The 16,020-nt window shown below is 38.3% G+C and overlaps 1 pseudogene; it reads right to left on the bottom strand.

Moving 5' to 3' along the window:
* Nucleotides 1-2,726: 2,726 nt before the first annotated feature.
* LOC127493295 (U2 spliceosomal RNA) lies at nucleotides 2,727-2,901 on the bottom strand (annotated as a pseudogene).
* Nucleotides 2,902-16,020: the final 13,119 nt, after the last annotated feature.

Below are 16,020 nucleotides of genomic sequence, written 5' to 3'. Positions count from 1 at the left end.
TCACGACAAGTGATCGCTCTAAGTTGAGCATAAAGTTCAGATTTCATCACTACCAAAGGGCTAAAGTTCTACATATATTCATGTGTTCATGAAAAAGTAGATGTGACTGATATGCAAAAAGATACCAATACTGGAAAACTTGAAAATCCTGGGCATTGTTTCTTGGAATCCAGTGTACTTGTTCTAGTCTAAAAGAACAGACGTCAATCTTGTAACTGGCACAGGACATCGGTGAAAGTGATGATCTGTATAGTTAGCTTTCCTAAGAACGAAATGAACTGAAAATGTACCAAGAAATCAAAATTCTAGCTAAAACCTATGAAGACATCCCCAAACTGCTCTCTAGATCCCTTATCTTTAGCTGAACTAGTAACAGAACTCTTGAATTTTGCAGAATATTGTAGGGATATTCTTGGGAAATGATTGCCCGTATCTATGTATAGCAAGTTTCTGATGATGTTTGACCTACCTTTGACTTGAGTAGCTTATCCTTGATTGCAACAGATTCAGAATAAGAAAATTTACATGAGAACTTGGCTTTGAGTATAAGGATGTGTAAAGTGTCTCTTCCTCATCATCCTCTTTCCTGAACTCTGGTTAAAGGAATAAAATGAAATTAAATAAATTGGACCAACATGTCCAAAATGTTGTCAAGGATATTCCTGAATTGAGTGGAATATTCTGAAATTCTTTTTAAGATTTTATGACTTTAAAAATCCTAGGGGAATAATATGGAAGCATATAATTTTTAAATATATATTCATACACACGTGTATATATATATATATATTCATTCTCTGGCTCAGAACCATATAAATTATGTAAAAAAAATCGCATAGTATGCTAGAGTATATCTAATTCAGTTCATTTAAATTCAGACAAAAAATGTGCTAAATGCCTGTTGTGTGTCTAGGACTGTGTAACTTGGAACAAATAAAAAGATGCCTTTCATCACTCAAGGATGCCACAGGGTGGTCTGAAAGCAATGCTATAAACAGGTGGTTTCCATGCAATATGCTGAGATACAGTGACCCTAAGGCAGCAAGGCCCTGAAGTGAAGAGGATAGGGAAGGAGATTCTAGACAGAATGACTAATGTGACAAAAGACAAGGGGGGCTGAAACCCAAGGCACATTTGAAGAGCTACAAGTAGCTTTATCGTTTCCTGGAAAGTTAAGAGCAAGGTAGTGACGGGGTGAGGCAAGAACATATGAAGATTGTCCTGAAATATTAAAGCTCCTTTACATATGAAGAAATCAGGGCAAGATTTAGGTCTCAGGACTTTCTGATGCTAAGATTTAAGGAATCAGACAGTGTGAGGTAAGGGATCAAAGCAATTAAATTCAGCATGGCTGGAATTTTGCTAAAATCAAAATATGTACTTGAAGGTATTGAGGAAAACTCAGAGTTGAAGGCTGAGGTAGACCACTACTGACATCTCATTGTTAACGGCCTCTTAGGAGAACTTTAAAAAGCCCTAGCTCTCTGACTCCTCTTTTTCTCTCAGTCACCAACAGACATCAGCAAAGGCCTATCTACAATTCTGTGAACCTAGGAATAAATAGAAAAAAAACAGGTCATGAGAAAAAAGGGAGGAGAGGATCAGATATGTGTACTGACCTCAAATTAGGAGATTAAGCCGGCGCCGTGGCTCAATAGGCTAATCCTCCACCTTGCGGCGCCGGCACACCGGGTTCTAGTCCCGGTTGGGGCGCCGGATTCTGTCCCGGTTGCCCCTCTTCCAGGCCAGCTCTCTGCTATGGCCAGGGAGTGCAGTGGAGGATGGCCCAGGTGCTTGGGCCCTGCACCCCATGGGAGACCAGGAAAAAGCACCTGGCTCCTGGCTCCTGCCAGGATCAGCGCGGTGCGCCGGCTGCAGCGGCGGCCATTGGAGGGTGAACCAACGGCAAAGGAAGACCTTTCTCTCTCTGTCTCTCTCTCTCACTGTCCACTCTGCCTGTCAAAAAAAAAAAAAAAAAAAAAAAAAAAAAAAAAAAAAAAAATTAGGAGATTAAACATGGAATGTAAAGGAAATCGTTTTAAAGGTAGATGGTTGAATACAGGCTCTAGAACTTGCTCTGTGCTAAGCAAGGGTAGCATAGAGGGCAAGTTTAACAAACAGCATTGTATATTTAGGAATCAGAAAGGAGAAAGAATGTTGGGACCTTAGGAAAGCATATCGAAACTACTCTTAAATTAATATAATTTCAATTAAGGCAAAAAAAGACCTTTATTAAAAAATGAAAGAATCTGCAGGGCCTCAAGAAGGGGCTGAAGCATTGCTCAGTGCTTTGCCTCACTTTCCGCTCTTCTCAAACCCAGCTCTTAACAACCAGCAAGATGAAGGAGCAGCAGCTCTCTAGGAACCAGGTCAGCCAGACTGCTGCAATTTGCAGGGCCCAGAACAAAGGAAAATGAAGAATTTCTTATTCAAAAAGCAGAAAGTAATGTGCTGTCTAAAATACAAAGCTTTTTCCTTCACCAGTCTTTCTCTTGACTTGTTATGGAATTATAATGTCATTCTAATTTAAAAATAAAATTTCAAATTGCTAGCATGAAAATTTCATTTTTATATCGTGAAGATGAAAAACTCTTACTCATGTGGACTCTTCAAAATCATGCAATTCATATTTTATGCTTACCCATGTATATGTATGACTAGAACAAAAATGGTGCAGAACACTAATACACATACATTTTACCAATATCCCCTATCTTTGACTTACTTATAGGTAAGGAAGGCAAGTTAACTATGGATTACTTGATCTTTCTCTTTCCTTTATGTTATGATTTCTAACAAACGTGATTGGCTATACAGGGAAGTGACATTAATAAGAAAAGATATGATATAGTTCCTTGCTTATTTCTACACTTGATCTTAGCCAAAAGGCCGAGAAGTGATAGTTCCTTGCTTATTTCTTAGAACTCCTTGGCCTTCTATTTGCATCCAAAGCAAGTTCTCGTTCCAAAGGAAAGTGTGGCCTCTTGGGGTTGTCAGATTATCTTCCCTCCTTACTCATAGAACTAACATACTTACATCCATTTGTTTTAAGTCAGTGAACACCATTCATCTTGGGTACACTGTTCATGTGCCATGTGGAAATGCTGTACGTGGACAGGGCAGCAAGAAATCACAACTGTGTATATCACGTATTCTCTCTGCTCCTGGGCATGCTCCTTTGTCCCTCTTGACTCAGAACAAATGAGTTCACAGAAAAAAAAATCAATATTTTTAAGACAGCAATAATAAGCCACAAAGCCAAGAACAAAGGCCTCCTGGGCATCTATAGGACTGCACAGTGTGCAGGACCGTCGGGCCAGCTCCAGGAGAAATGAACTGATAAGGCTAACACTTTGTTAACTGGTGTCTGGAGAAACTGCTTCTTCCCAATTATTATTGCTTATTTTGATCGTAGAGCTTTTTACAGAAAATCTGTTTAGATCAGCAAAGTCTCCAACAGTGCAACCTATACCCCAGCCTCATAGAAACTAGGCAGTGGTGCCTTTTTCCTTTTCTTCTCCTTCAGGAATCCCTCTATTATGAATATTTGAATATTGTTGATGGCTATTGACTGCTTCCCCGTTGAACTACTGTCTTCTGAATTTATATTTATTGAACTCTTTATTTCAAAGTCATTAAACCTTGACTATAATGTAAACTAAAAGTATGTGATCTTTAAATTATGAAATATAAAGTTAAAAATGGAAACTAGCAACAAGACTAGTCAATTACAGAGAAACACACCTGGAGGAATCATTTAACTCAGCCAAATATTTTTTATTCATTAGAGATAAGGGTTTACATGATGCGAGTAAATATCTTGATGACTGTTGCAAAGTTACCACATTCACTCAAGATCTACAGTGATCTCTTAGCTGGCCCATTGTCTATTTTTAGTCTTGGGCAAAGGAAGTTGAAGCCCAGGGAGCTCTCTTGTTTACCAGGAAGCAAGATAAAGCAGCACAGTAGGAACAAGGTTAGTGTTGCCTTTGGGTTCTTCAATATTGGGGTTAAGGCATTGGGACACAAGGGATTTTGATGGGAGAAACTCAAAGTATATAAGGATTGCTTTCCTTCCTTTTCTTCTTTTGTCTTCTTTGAGTTGCAATACTACAATTTTTGGAAATAATGCCTTGAAATATGAATCATATTAAAGAAATTTCCTAATGATAATAACTATCTTATATAGCTTTCTTACATAGTTTCACTAGCATCTATGAATTTATATATCTTGTTAGAATGACAAGAGCCTAGGGTGATTACTGATGCCATAAACAAGAGTGTCAATTTGTTAAGTCAACAACAGGAGTCACTGTGCACTTACTCCTCATGTAGGATCTTTGTCCTTAGTGTGCTGTGCATTTAGATTTAATGCTATAACGAGTACTCAGTCTATTTCACTTTGTGTTTCTATGGGGGTGCAAACTGTTGAAATCTTTACTTAATGTATACTAAACTGATCTTCTGTAAAAAAAAAAAAAAAAGAAAGAAAGAAATTATCAATTCCCAGCTTGACTCTCACTGGGATTAAACATGACAATAGGTCTGATCTGATTTCATCATCATTTAAAAAATCATCTATTATTTTTCACTTTATGTTTCTGTGTGGGAGCAAACTGTTGAAATCTTTACTTAATGTATACTAAGCTGATCTTCTGTATATTAAGAGAATCAAAAATGAATCTTGATGTGAATGGAAGGGGAGAGGGAGTGGGAAAGGGGAGGGTTGCGGGTGGGAGGGACGGTATGGGGGGGAAGCCATTGTAATCCATAAGCTGTACTTTGGAAATTTATATTCATTAAATAAAAGTTTAAAAAAAAAAAAAGAATGACATGATGAAACAGAGTTGATATTGAAGTGCCCAGCAGAAGGCAAGCTGGACACATTTCCTTACCAGAAAAAATACGGGAAGACACTCCTCCAGGAACTCATAAATGACACTGCTGGGATGGACTGGCAGTTTTGGCCTCGGCATCTGGAGAGTTATTTATAGCCAGATCTTGATAATCAGTGGTAGAGGCAAAAAATGGAAGAATAGATTATTGAAAACCATGCGTCATTCGCAAATGTGATGCTAAACAGCTGTTTTTAACTGCCACATTTCCATGAAAATTTCAACCAGATATATTAACAAAGAGTCAATTTACAACCTAGCATTTAATATGTTTTTTGTGTCATCTACTGACCCTCAGGAATAAATGTCAAAGCCTGAGTCAGAGCATTGTTGGGTAGCCACAAACAAATGATAACACAGGAAGGAACCACTGGTGTGAAAACATGAGGGATCTACTTTGATCCGACATGATCATATCATACAACTGTTGGAGCTTGCAAAGAATAAAACCTGAGCTGTACGTTTAAGAACTTATATCCTGGGGGCCCAGCACTGTGGCACAGTAGGTTAATCCTCCGCCTGCAGCACCAGCATCCCATATGGGCGCTGGTTCAAGTCCTGGCTGCTCCTCTTCCAGTCCAGCTCTCTGCTGTGGCCTGGGAAAGCAACGGAGGATGGCCCAAGTCCCTGGGCCCCTGCACCCACATGAGAGACCTGGAAGACACTCCTGGCTCCTGTTTAAAATTAAAAAAAAAAAAAAAAAAAACAAAAAAAAAAAAACCACTTATATCCTGAAAGAATATCTCCAATAATACAGAAAAAGAAACCAAAACATTGGCACATTTGTGGGGAAAGTGAAATGTAGGGAAATTGATGAAGAATAACAAAAATGAGGTGATGAGCCTCCAAAAAGAGATGGTCCTTATCACAGGCATGCTTGAGAAGACCCTGGGACGTTTTCATTGGGCTATGTGTTGGTCGTTACTGCTACTACTTACTTCCTTACAATTGCACCCGAGAGTAGATCCTTCCCACTGTAAAAAATCAACTTTATTTCTTACTTCTGTTTCCTGATTCTTATTCCCTATTCTTGTTCTCAATCAGTTCTGGTTAAAATGAACCGCTATGGGCTGGTGCTGTGGCAGGCCCCTACACCTGCATGGGAGACCTGGAAGAAGCTCCTGGCTCCTGCCTGCAGATCAGCACAGCTCTGACTGTTGTGGCCAACTGGGGAGTGAACCAGCGGATCGAAGACCTCTCTCTCTGCTTCTCCTTCTCTCCCTTGTAACTCTGACTTTCAAATAAATAAATACATCTTTAATAAAATAAAATAAAATGAATCTCTAATCTAGCCTACAGTGTCAGTGTCAACATACCAGTCCTTGGAAAGAGTTAATCTCTAGTTAATAAATTCATAAGCTCATCACAAAATGGACTAGATTCTCATCATGGAATCTCTGGTCAAAAACTCTGGGTTTGTGTCCATCCAACAGGACTGTCTGTACAGTTGACACCATTAACACTGGGATATTTATCTCATGAAAAATAAAAGCTTTCAAGTTTTTAGGATTGAGAGCTTTCTCTGGCATGCTATTTTCTATCCAAACCAAGAAAAAAAGGAAAGGATACAAATTATAGGTCTTGCAGTTTTGATGAGATAAACACATCTTGAAGCATAATATTTAGGAGAGTGAAGCTCCTTCGTGAAAATACATTTTTGACTTGATAAAATAAAATAGCATTAAGAGTAGCTCAGGATGTCTGAATGTATTAGTATTTTAACTATTGTTCCCTCTCTGCACATAGATACAATCCTAAGCTGTTTGTTTGGAAAGTGAGCTATAAAGTAGGCGATTTTGGTACATTCTCCCACTCAGAAACTCTGTGAAAAACAGAAGCAGAGAGGTTTGAGAGTGAGCCTTATGTTTGCATGTAAGTTTTTATTCATAGAATTGACTACACGAGCTTGTTTAAAAAATATAACCCATATTTCCTTCGAATCCATAGATTCTGAAGTTGTTTTTAGTAAAAGAGCATGAGTGATCAGTGTATCAAATTATTTTGAATTTATGTTGGACAATGTTTTAAACTACAAAAAAGATACACTTCTAAGATCAAAGGGATTGAACCTGAATTACTAAGAAAAAAAAAACAAACTTGAATATTGGACAATGTTTAGCACAGTTATAGCAATACTATCATTTAAATATGAAAGTATCTTCCTTTTGTTCATACCTATCCCAGCATCTGAGGTGACTTACTTCAATTTTACATCCTCTGTGTTATTAAATGATAAAATTTAGTAAAGTCAGATTTCATTGTGGCTGACAATATCTTGTGAATACAGAGCTTAACAAAACAAAGCTGCAGTAAGAGCTTTGGCTTTGCTTCATATTCCATTTCCTGTCCAGAGTTTATTGTTTACAAGTATGGGGAGCTTTTTGACATTCTTTAGAATATAGAATTCATTTACCATTCATAGACATTTATGCAAGAGTGAGTGAACAACACTGCAGTTCTTAACAAAAATGAAGTAGCCCATTTAAAAATCTTCCTTTCATTGACTTGGAATAAGTGACTTATGCTTGACTTAAATTGGCTTGATAATACCATATATTTGACTCAATTTTTATTGCATTTTGACATTGAAATATGCATCAGATTTTTTTCAATTATTCTACCTAACATCAAAGATTACCTAATTCAAGGATGAAATTTTTGATGAAGTTGAAGTGAAGGTTGAAGGGCTATGGTCAACTGAAAGAACACTGGGTTGTTAGGATTTTGCTATTTGCTTTCTTTAAAAAAGCATTGGCTGGATTTTGAAATGTATTTTCCATTTATACACACATATACATACAAAGCATTTATGGAGAAATCACATTCCCATGGGGAAAAGAAAATTAACTAACTACAATTTCATCATCGATACACAGAAAGATAGAGGGAGAAAATTCATTAATTCTCTGGCTATAATCAGGGAAGCTAAGAGAGTTAGAGTGAGCAATATTTTAGTTTTTAAAAAAGAGAAAAGGGGCAGAGTTTAAAGGATTTACTTCCCATGTAAAAGTCAGCTGCATGCCTGCAACAGCTGAACCAAGCTCCCAACTAGATTCTGATGGCAGGTCTAGAACTGCTGTGATTCCTAACTATGAAAAACTCTGCTACATTTATCGTTAATCCAGATACATGCAACCCTCCTCCAGTTTCTTAGCAAAACAATGTTCTTGGCCAGTGCCACGGCTCACTAGGCTAATCCTCCACCTGCAGCACCAGCACTTCGGGTTCTAGTCCGGTTTGGGGCGCCAGTTCTGTCCTGGTTGCTCCTCTTCCAGTCCAGCTCTCTGCTGTGGCCTGGGAGTGCAGTGGAGGATGGCCCAAGTGCTTGGGCTCTGTACCCGCATGGGAGACCAGAAGGAAGCACCTGGCTCCTGCTTCAGATTAGCGCAGTGCCAGCTGTAGCAGCCATCTGGAGAGTGAACCAATGGAAGGAAGACCTTTCTCTCTGTCGCTCTCTCTCTCACTGTCTAATTCTGCCTGTCAAAAAAAAAAAAAAAAAAAAAAAACCACCAAAAAAACAATGTTCTTGCTCATTATATTTTTTACCTGAATGATAAACTTATGATACTTGTAGGTTAGAACATAACCACTCCCTCTTACCTGAATTAATATTAGTCTCTTTAGAAATCAAGAGACAACTACCACAAACATCCTGAAATTAATAAGATATGTGAATACATATAAAGGTACATTTGTGCTTCAAAATGGTATTTTTAAGACTTTGTTCAACAGCCATACACCTAGGGTTTGTTCCACAGTTTCAAGGTCAAATACAAGTATACTCAGATGTCTTGAGATATTTAAGAATAATTATGATTAGGTCATTGTATACTTTATTGATGAGAATTGCATAAATTGGTGTGCCATTTGGAGGACCATTTGGCAATATCTATCAAAATATCTCCTTTGCCAGTCTTGCAGTTTCAGCTCTGTTGTATAAAGATCTTAGAAGCTATCTGTATGATTTTTATCATACAGATAAGCAGAAAATCAATGAATCTAGGGGGACCCATCAGAGAAGGGACACCCCAAATCCTGAATCCATAGGTGAATGCAGTGAGATCTCACGGGAGCAGTTGCCTCTGGGGCCACTAACTAGCTAAGAAAGCTTAATGCAACTTTGATGAACTGTTAGAGACTGAGTGTGGACTAGTCTGAGGATGAGAAATTCCGAGGGGCCATAGCTTTCACACTGAAAGATGCAGTGCAATCTCTCTCTTAAGAAGAGTACTTGGAGACGCCCAAATTCAAGAGGCAGATATGGACAAGGCAACCAGAGCAATTCTAAGACTCTGGTACCTGTGGTTACTTCAGACATTAAACATGGTCCACTTTCTGGTAGATTAACATAAAACCTCACACAGCAAGCTGACTTACCTCAGTGCATTCTTCTTTTAAAAATAAAAGATGTATTTATGTATTAAATTTATTAGGCCATTTGCAGAGAACCAGATTAGAAGAGGAGCAGCCAGGGCACCAACTGGCACCCATGTGGGATTCAGCACCACAGGCAGAGGTTTAGCCTACTAAGTAACAGTACCGGCCTCTACCTCAGTTCTTATTACTCAATATAACAAGTCCATCATCTTGGTTTAGTCATCAAGCCTTCCAAGGCACATTAGCTGGATTGGAAATGGAGGAGTTGAAACTTGAACAAGGCACTCCAACATGAGTTGTAGGCATCCCAAGCAGAAGCTTAAGTCACTGTACCACACCAGCCCCAACTAGTATACATTTTTTCTGTTGAATATTTGGTTTCCAATTGTGTTCTGCTACCTACATCTGTAGGTTTTCTAATTTTTTTTCAATTTGTTTTTAGTGTTTTAGCCCTTTATATTTTTAATTTTTTATATATATGGGGAACTAATTTCTTATATTCTATATACACAGATTTAAGAGCAAAATGATATTTCCGACCCTATCCTCCTTGCTTCCTTTCTTATTTCTAAAAATTTTTACAATAACATACTCTCCGTTATAATCACAAGCTTAAAACTGTACTAAGTAAAGAATATAACAAGTACTAAATAGAAAAACCATAGGTCTTCAAGAATCCTTGGTTATTTTCAGACATCTGTTCTTATTTATGGAATTTATGGATATGATGCTACAAAATTAATCAGTTGACTATTGTAGGTAATCAGACTTTTATTTGGGTGCATATTGCCCAAATTCTCACTAATTTTCTCTTAAGTTAAACATTTTTTCCTGGGGGAAATTTTCCAAACTGTATTTCTGAAGCCAATGAATGAGAGATTGAGAACTCCCCAATGAAGCTATACCTATGCCTCAACCAGACCTGGTCTCCAAGCCCAGATCCTTTTGTTTTAACATTTTCCAAGAGTGAATGTCTACCCTCATGCTTGGCATGGGCAGGGATCTGGAGCACTTGCAGTATTTCTTATATAGATGTCAACTGTCTCTACAGTTCCAGCATCATTTGCTCTTTTGTTTTTAGATGTACCAAGTTCCTTCAAGTGCTAGGAATCTATGGGGTTCTATCCAGGAACTGTGCTTCTGGTTAGGCATTAACTTAAGATTCGGGCCCTTCATTGTTTTCCTGGGTGTTTCTGGTTTGCAGAGTTTATTTATCCATCAGTCTTCCAGTTTTAAACTGAATTCAGGATTTCTGTTCTCTTTTCTTTACCTGGAAATGGAACCAAATTTCAGGATAACTACAGTTTATATAATTCTGAATACAAAGTTAGATACAAAATTAAATGTTGATCTTGAATAAGAAAATAAATCTAAACTTTTTCAAATTTTACAAGAAAAATCCTAATATTTTATTAATGACCTGAAAGATCTTATGAATGATATCTTTTAAGATTTCATAAAACAATATATGTTACATATGAATTCCAATTATTCACTTACAGCTTTTTTCTTTCTTTTTTTGTTGAAATTATGTGCTTATTTTATGTGAGAGGCAGAAAGAGAAAGAGAGCTCCCATTCCCTGGTCCTCTCCTCACATGCCTGTAATGGCTAGCCAGCATCCAAGTCTCCCACAGGGGAGGCAGGGACCCAGCTGCTTGGGCCATTGCTTCTGCTTGCACAGCAGCAGGAAGCTGGAATTGGAAACAGAGCCCGGAATCAAACTCAGGAACTTTGGTATGAGATACAGGTATCTCAACCAGAATCTTACGTCAAGTGCTTACCCTATTTACAGTTTTATAAACGGCACAGAACAATCTTCCAGACATTAGTTTTTGGCTTTATACATGTCAACTCTTACTCCTCCTGCACTGGTTGCGCACTGATGCCTAGTACCACAAGAAACAATCATTTATCACAAAGAAACCCCTGAGCCCGAGTGTTTGCATTATGATGGCTCACGTGTTGGTAAAAACAGATAGCAGAAATATTCTTGGAATAATTATCACTAGTAGGATTTCTTGCAATGTACCTATACACAGAAATAATTGCACACAACATACATACATCCTTCTAGAAGACACCTTAATGTGTGCCTAAACAGAATTCCCTTAGCCAGATCTCAAAAATAATTATAGCCCTTGGAATGCAAGGTAAACTGTGATGACGGAGAAGTCAGAGTGGACATACACAGCATTAGTAACTAATTATGGTTACAGAGGCTTACCTTGCAATGTTACAGAAATATGCAACCATGTGAACACAGTGGTAGGGGCCCTCCCGAGCCCCAGGAGGCATCTGTGCAAATGGCCAGGGGCTCAGAGCTTCAGTTTCACCAAGTACAGTAAGACTAGCAATGTTCTTTGTCCTTGGAGTTTATGCTCTTTACGCTTTTGATTTATCTCTGGCTATTATGAATAAAGTTGCTCCAAAAGTAGAGGTTTTCATGTATACTTAAGTTTGCATCTCAGGGATAAATGCCCAAGATGATAATGGCCAGGTTGTCTGACAAGTATATGTTCAACTTATAAGAAATAGCCATAATATTTTCCAGAGAAGCTGTACCATTTTGTATTCCCATCAGTTTCTCCACATCCTCACCAGGATTTGGCATTATCATCATGTTTGTGGTTTAGCCACTCTGATAGGCCTACATTTATAGCACATTGAGGTTTTAATTTCTATTACCTATGCCTAATGATATATTCGTTTGCTATCTTTGTATCTTCTTCAGTGAAATGTTTATTCATGTCTTCAGCCTATTGTTTAATTCTATTGTTTGTTTTTACTGTTGAGCTTTGCCACTTCTTTATATTGTGTATTTTAGATACTAGACCTTTGTTGGATGAGTGGTTTGCAAATATTTTCTCTGAGTCTGCAGTTTGTCTTTTTATTCTCTTTGAAGAGTCTAGCAAGGAAAAAAAAAAACTTGGTTGTTTTCATTTTCTTTTGGAAGGAATCCAAATATCAATCAGTGGCTGAATAGTTATGCTATGACACACATATGCCATGAGCTGCTTACTATTCAGCATTAAAAAAGAATGAACTACTTACACACGTCAAAACTGGATGGATCTCAGTGGCATTATGTTAGATGAAGAAGTCAACCTCAAAACATTACCCACTGCATGAATTCACTTATACACAGTTCTTGAAATGACAAAATTGTAGAGGTAGCAAGCTGATGAGTCGCTGTCAGAGACTGGCAGGGAGAGAGATGACTGTGACTATGAAAGGATAGCACACAGCCACCTTGTACTAGAATTCTGTATCATCACAGTGGTGCTTACACACAGATACGCAGGGACAAACTTGCATAAAGCTAAACTTACAAGTGAGTGTAGGTAAAACTGATGAATCTGGGAAAGACACATGGATTACAACAATGTCAATTTCAGTTATGCAAGATGTTATTATTGAGAGCAATTGAGTGAAGGCTTTAAAATCACTCATAAGTTGTTCAGCATTTAAAAATTTGAAAATTCCCTTTGTTGTCAGTTTTGAAGGGTTTCAAAAGAGAATGATGAGCAAATGTGGGGCGTCTGCACTACTGTGCTCACTGGAAGTCTGCAAAATATAATCTTTAAAGGAATACACTCACATTTTGGAATCTTCATAAGAGCAGACAAAGCTTTCAAGGATAAAAAACAAGACTGAGTTATCTGCTGCCCATGAAAAGCTACTTTAAATGTAAGGAAACAAAGTAAACAAATGGAAAAAGCTATACCATGGTAAAAATAGTGCAAAGAAGCTGGAGTGGCTATATTAACACCAGAAAAAGTCAGTTTGAGAGCAAAGACTATTTCCAGGGATAATAAAGGTCATTTTATTACGATAAAGACGTGGACTTGCAAACTGTAAATATTTTTGTACCTAATAACAAAGCTTCACAATACACAAAGCAAAGCATAAAAGACAAATCTAAAATCTAGCTAACGACTCAGCACGAATCTCTCAACAGTTGATAGAACAAGTGGACAGGAACTGAGAAAGGATAAAAGTTTAGATCATTGAACAAATTTGTCTCAGATTGTGTATTTTGGGATACTGTCCTTATAAAGCATACTATGACCACAAGGACATCAGCAAGATAGGGATAATGTGTTCAAATCACTTATGCTATTCGTGGCTGTATAACTTTCTAATTAGTGTAGTTTATGGGACCATATTGGCTATCAGAAATCTAAAACTGTTAATAAGCCTGCAGAGGCCTGTCACATGAGCTGTGTTTATAACAATATGTTTGTTTCATTGCCTGTAGCACTTGCAAGGTCATTATCTGGGCCAGGTGATCCTGATTGTTACTATCTGTTTTTCCCAGCCATGGTCATCTACACCTTAGGATCTGGGCCTGAGAGAAATCTTCAGATTCAACCATTCAAAGTTTGTCAGTGTGAGTCAGATCCAGAAAAAAAGACCTGAACTCTGGGTAAAATATTAATGAAGAGAAATTCAAGGACAACTGAAGGATTAGTGGACTTGTCATCTGTGGCATAAATCAAAAGGATCTAAAGATTGGGCATTCAGCCCAGCAGTATAAGATCCTGGTTGGGATACACACAGCCTTTATGGGAGTGCCTGAGTTCCAATCTTGGCTCTATTTCCCATTCCAGTTTACTGACAGCACACTATGGGAGACAGTAGGTCTCTCGAGTAGTTGTGTCCCTACACTCAAGTGGGAGACCCAAACTGGGTTCTAATTCCTGGCTTTGGCCTGGCAGAGGCCTTGATATTCCAGGCATTTGGGGAACAAAACCACAGGTGGAGGGTCCCTCCTTTTCTTAGCATCACAAATAAAATAACTAATTTTTAAAAAAATGTTAAGAGATGAAAAATGCTTTTTTAAAAAAGATGAAATAAGATACATGGTGCAAAGTTCAACATAATTTAGAAGAGAAGGCATTTTCACAGGTTCTTCCAACCATATGATAGTTGCCCTTTGCCTCTGACAGTTTCACTTAAGACATCCTATAGGAGGAATTCGGAATTCCGAATAACTGGATGATGGACATACTCACTAGTGATTTAAGTGTTCATCCTTGCAGAGTTTCTGTGAAAACAGTGGTTGAAGACAAATGACCCCACTTAACACTTCATGCCTTTGCTTTTTACAAGTCACCCTTCACTGTGTTGCCTTGACAAATCAGTTAAATTCTTTGAATCGCAACTTTCTTGACTATGAAATGTACATAGTAATACCAGCCTACTGAAAAAGTTGATCTGTACACAGTGAGACATTAGAAATAATAATTTATGCTACAGAGTAGCATTGTCTACTCTTCCATCTGCTGGTTTACTCTGTGAATGTTCAGAAGAGCTGGAGCCAGGCCAGGCTGAAGCCAGGAGCCCAGAACTCCATCCACATTTCCAACACTGGTAGCAGGGACTCAACTTGAGCCATCACCTGCTGCATCCCAGGGTCCCATGAGCAGGGAGCTGAGTAGGAAGCAGCGTAGTCAGGATCTAAATCAGAATGTAGGCATCCAAATCAGTAAGTTAATCCCTCAAGGACACAACACCTGCCCTCAATGTTAACTGATTTAAATTTAAATAGTCACACACGTGGCTAGTGCCTACCATATGGGGCAACATAGCTATAGAGCTAAGGAAACAACTTCCAATGCATTGTTTTATGAATCCTGTCTCACATGCAGTTATTATCAGAAAATCCACAATCAGAGCTATGCTAGCTTCTGTTCATACAAAGAAATAGAAAAATATCTGGCTTTCAACTTCCTGACTTCATGCTCCCAAATATGGTATTAAAGATTTCCCCTTAGAGAGTTTTCCAATCGGTTCCACTGTTCATACTACATCTTGCATCCAGAAAACAAAAGTGCTTTGTCATGTGGCTGCCGTGAGGGGTTTCTGATATTTTTCTTACAGCTCCAAGGTCAGCAACAATGTCTTGGACACAGTCACCCTGTCACTCTCAGAATAAATAAGGACATGAAGGTCATCACTAACAGGCTGTACCTGGAAGGGAAAGTCATTTCTGAGCAGGTCCCTAAGGGACGTACTCGGATGCCTTTCCTTGACAGTGTTAAATGTAGCCCCTAATGGCTCAGGAATGGTTCCAACAAAAGACAAGTAAATAAAATGATAGCCCTCCAAGTCGATTAAGTAGCTGCCAAGTTTCCAGAAAAGTTAGTTTGACTGAGTCATGTTAACTCTTGCCCCGGATTTTATTGGAATGTACTGAAATATTTCACCTGGGCCTTCAATTTTCAGCCATTTGTGTGGGTGTGTTCTTATTTCAGATCATGTCAGTGGGATAATTTCCACGTGATTTGAAAACACTTGGCTGAGTGCAAGGAAAACAGATACCCAGGAAGGATACAGCGAACTATCCAATCTGTGCTTCTATGCTCCTTTTCTCTTCCCCTTAAAAAAAGAGGAAGTGAAACCCTCTCTTTTATTTAATCATGTAGACATAAGAAAACCTGAGTATACACATGAGCAAGTCACAAGACCTCCGAATTACCTTTCCTGTGCGTATGTAGCCAGGATTTTAGTTCCTATCTGGCATCTAGTCCAGATATTCGGTGTCAGGTGACTAAATCATTCAAAAAACCTTTTCAACTTTTGTCCAGATAATATGGAAAGAATCTGTCTGGGATTGATAGCAAGTTGAATTTCAAAGCTTTGCATGGTGATAAATTATTCCATTTACTTTGATACTTTCAAACTGGGAAAGAAAATGCACTGTGCTTGTCTCAACCTTTCCACTTATGGTTGCTGCTTCTTAGT

Source organism: Oryctolagus cuniculus, chromosome 5 (genome assembly GCF_964237555.1).
Source record: "Oryctolagus cuniculus chromosome 5, mOryCun1.1, whole genome shotgun sequence".
In the NCBI taxonomy this organism is placed as follows: domain Eukaryota; kingdom Metazoa; phylum Chordata; class Mammalia; order Lagomorpha; family Leporidae; genus Oryctolagus; species Oryctolagus cuniculus.
The sequence above is the reverse complement of the archived record's forward strand: the minus strand, read 5'-3'. Positions and strand labels throughout refer to the sequence as shown.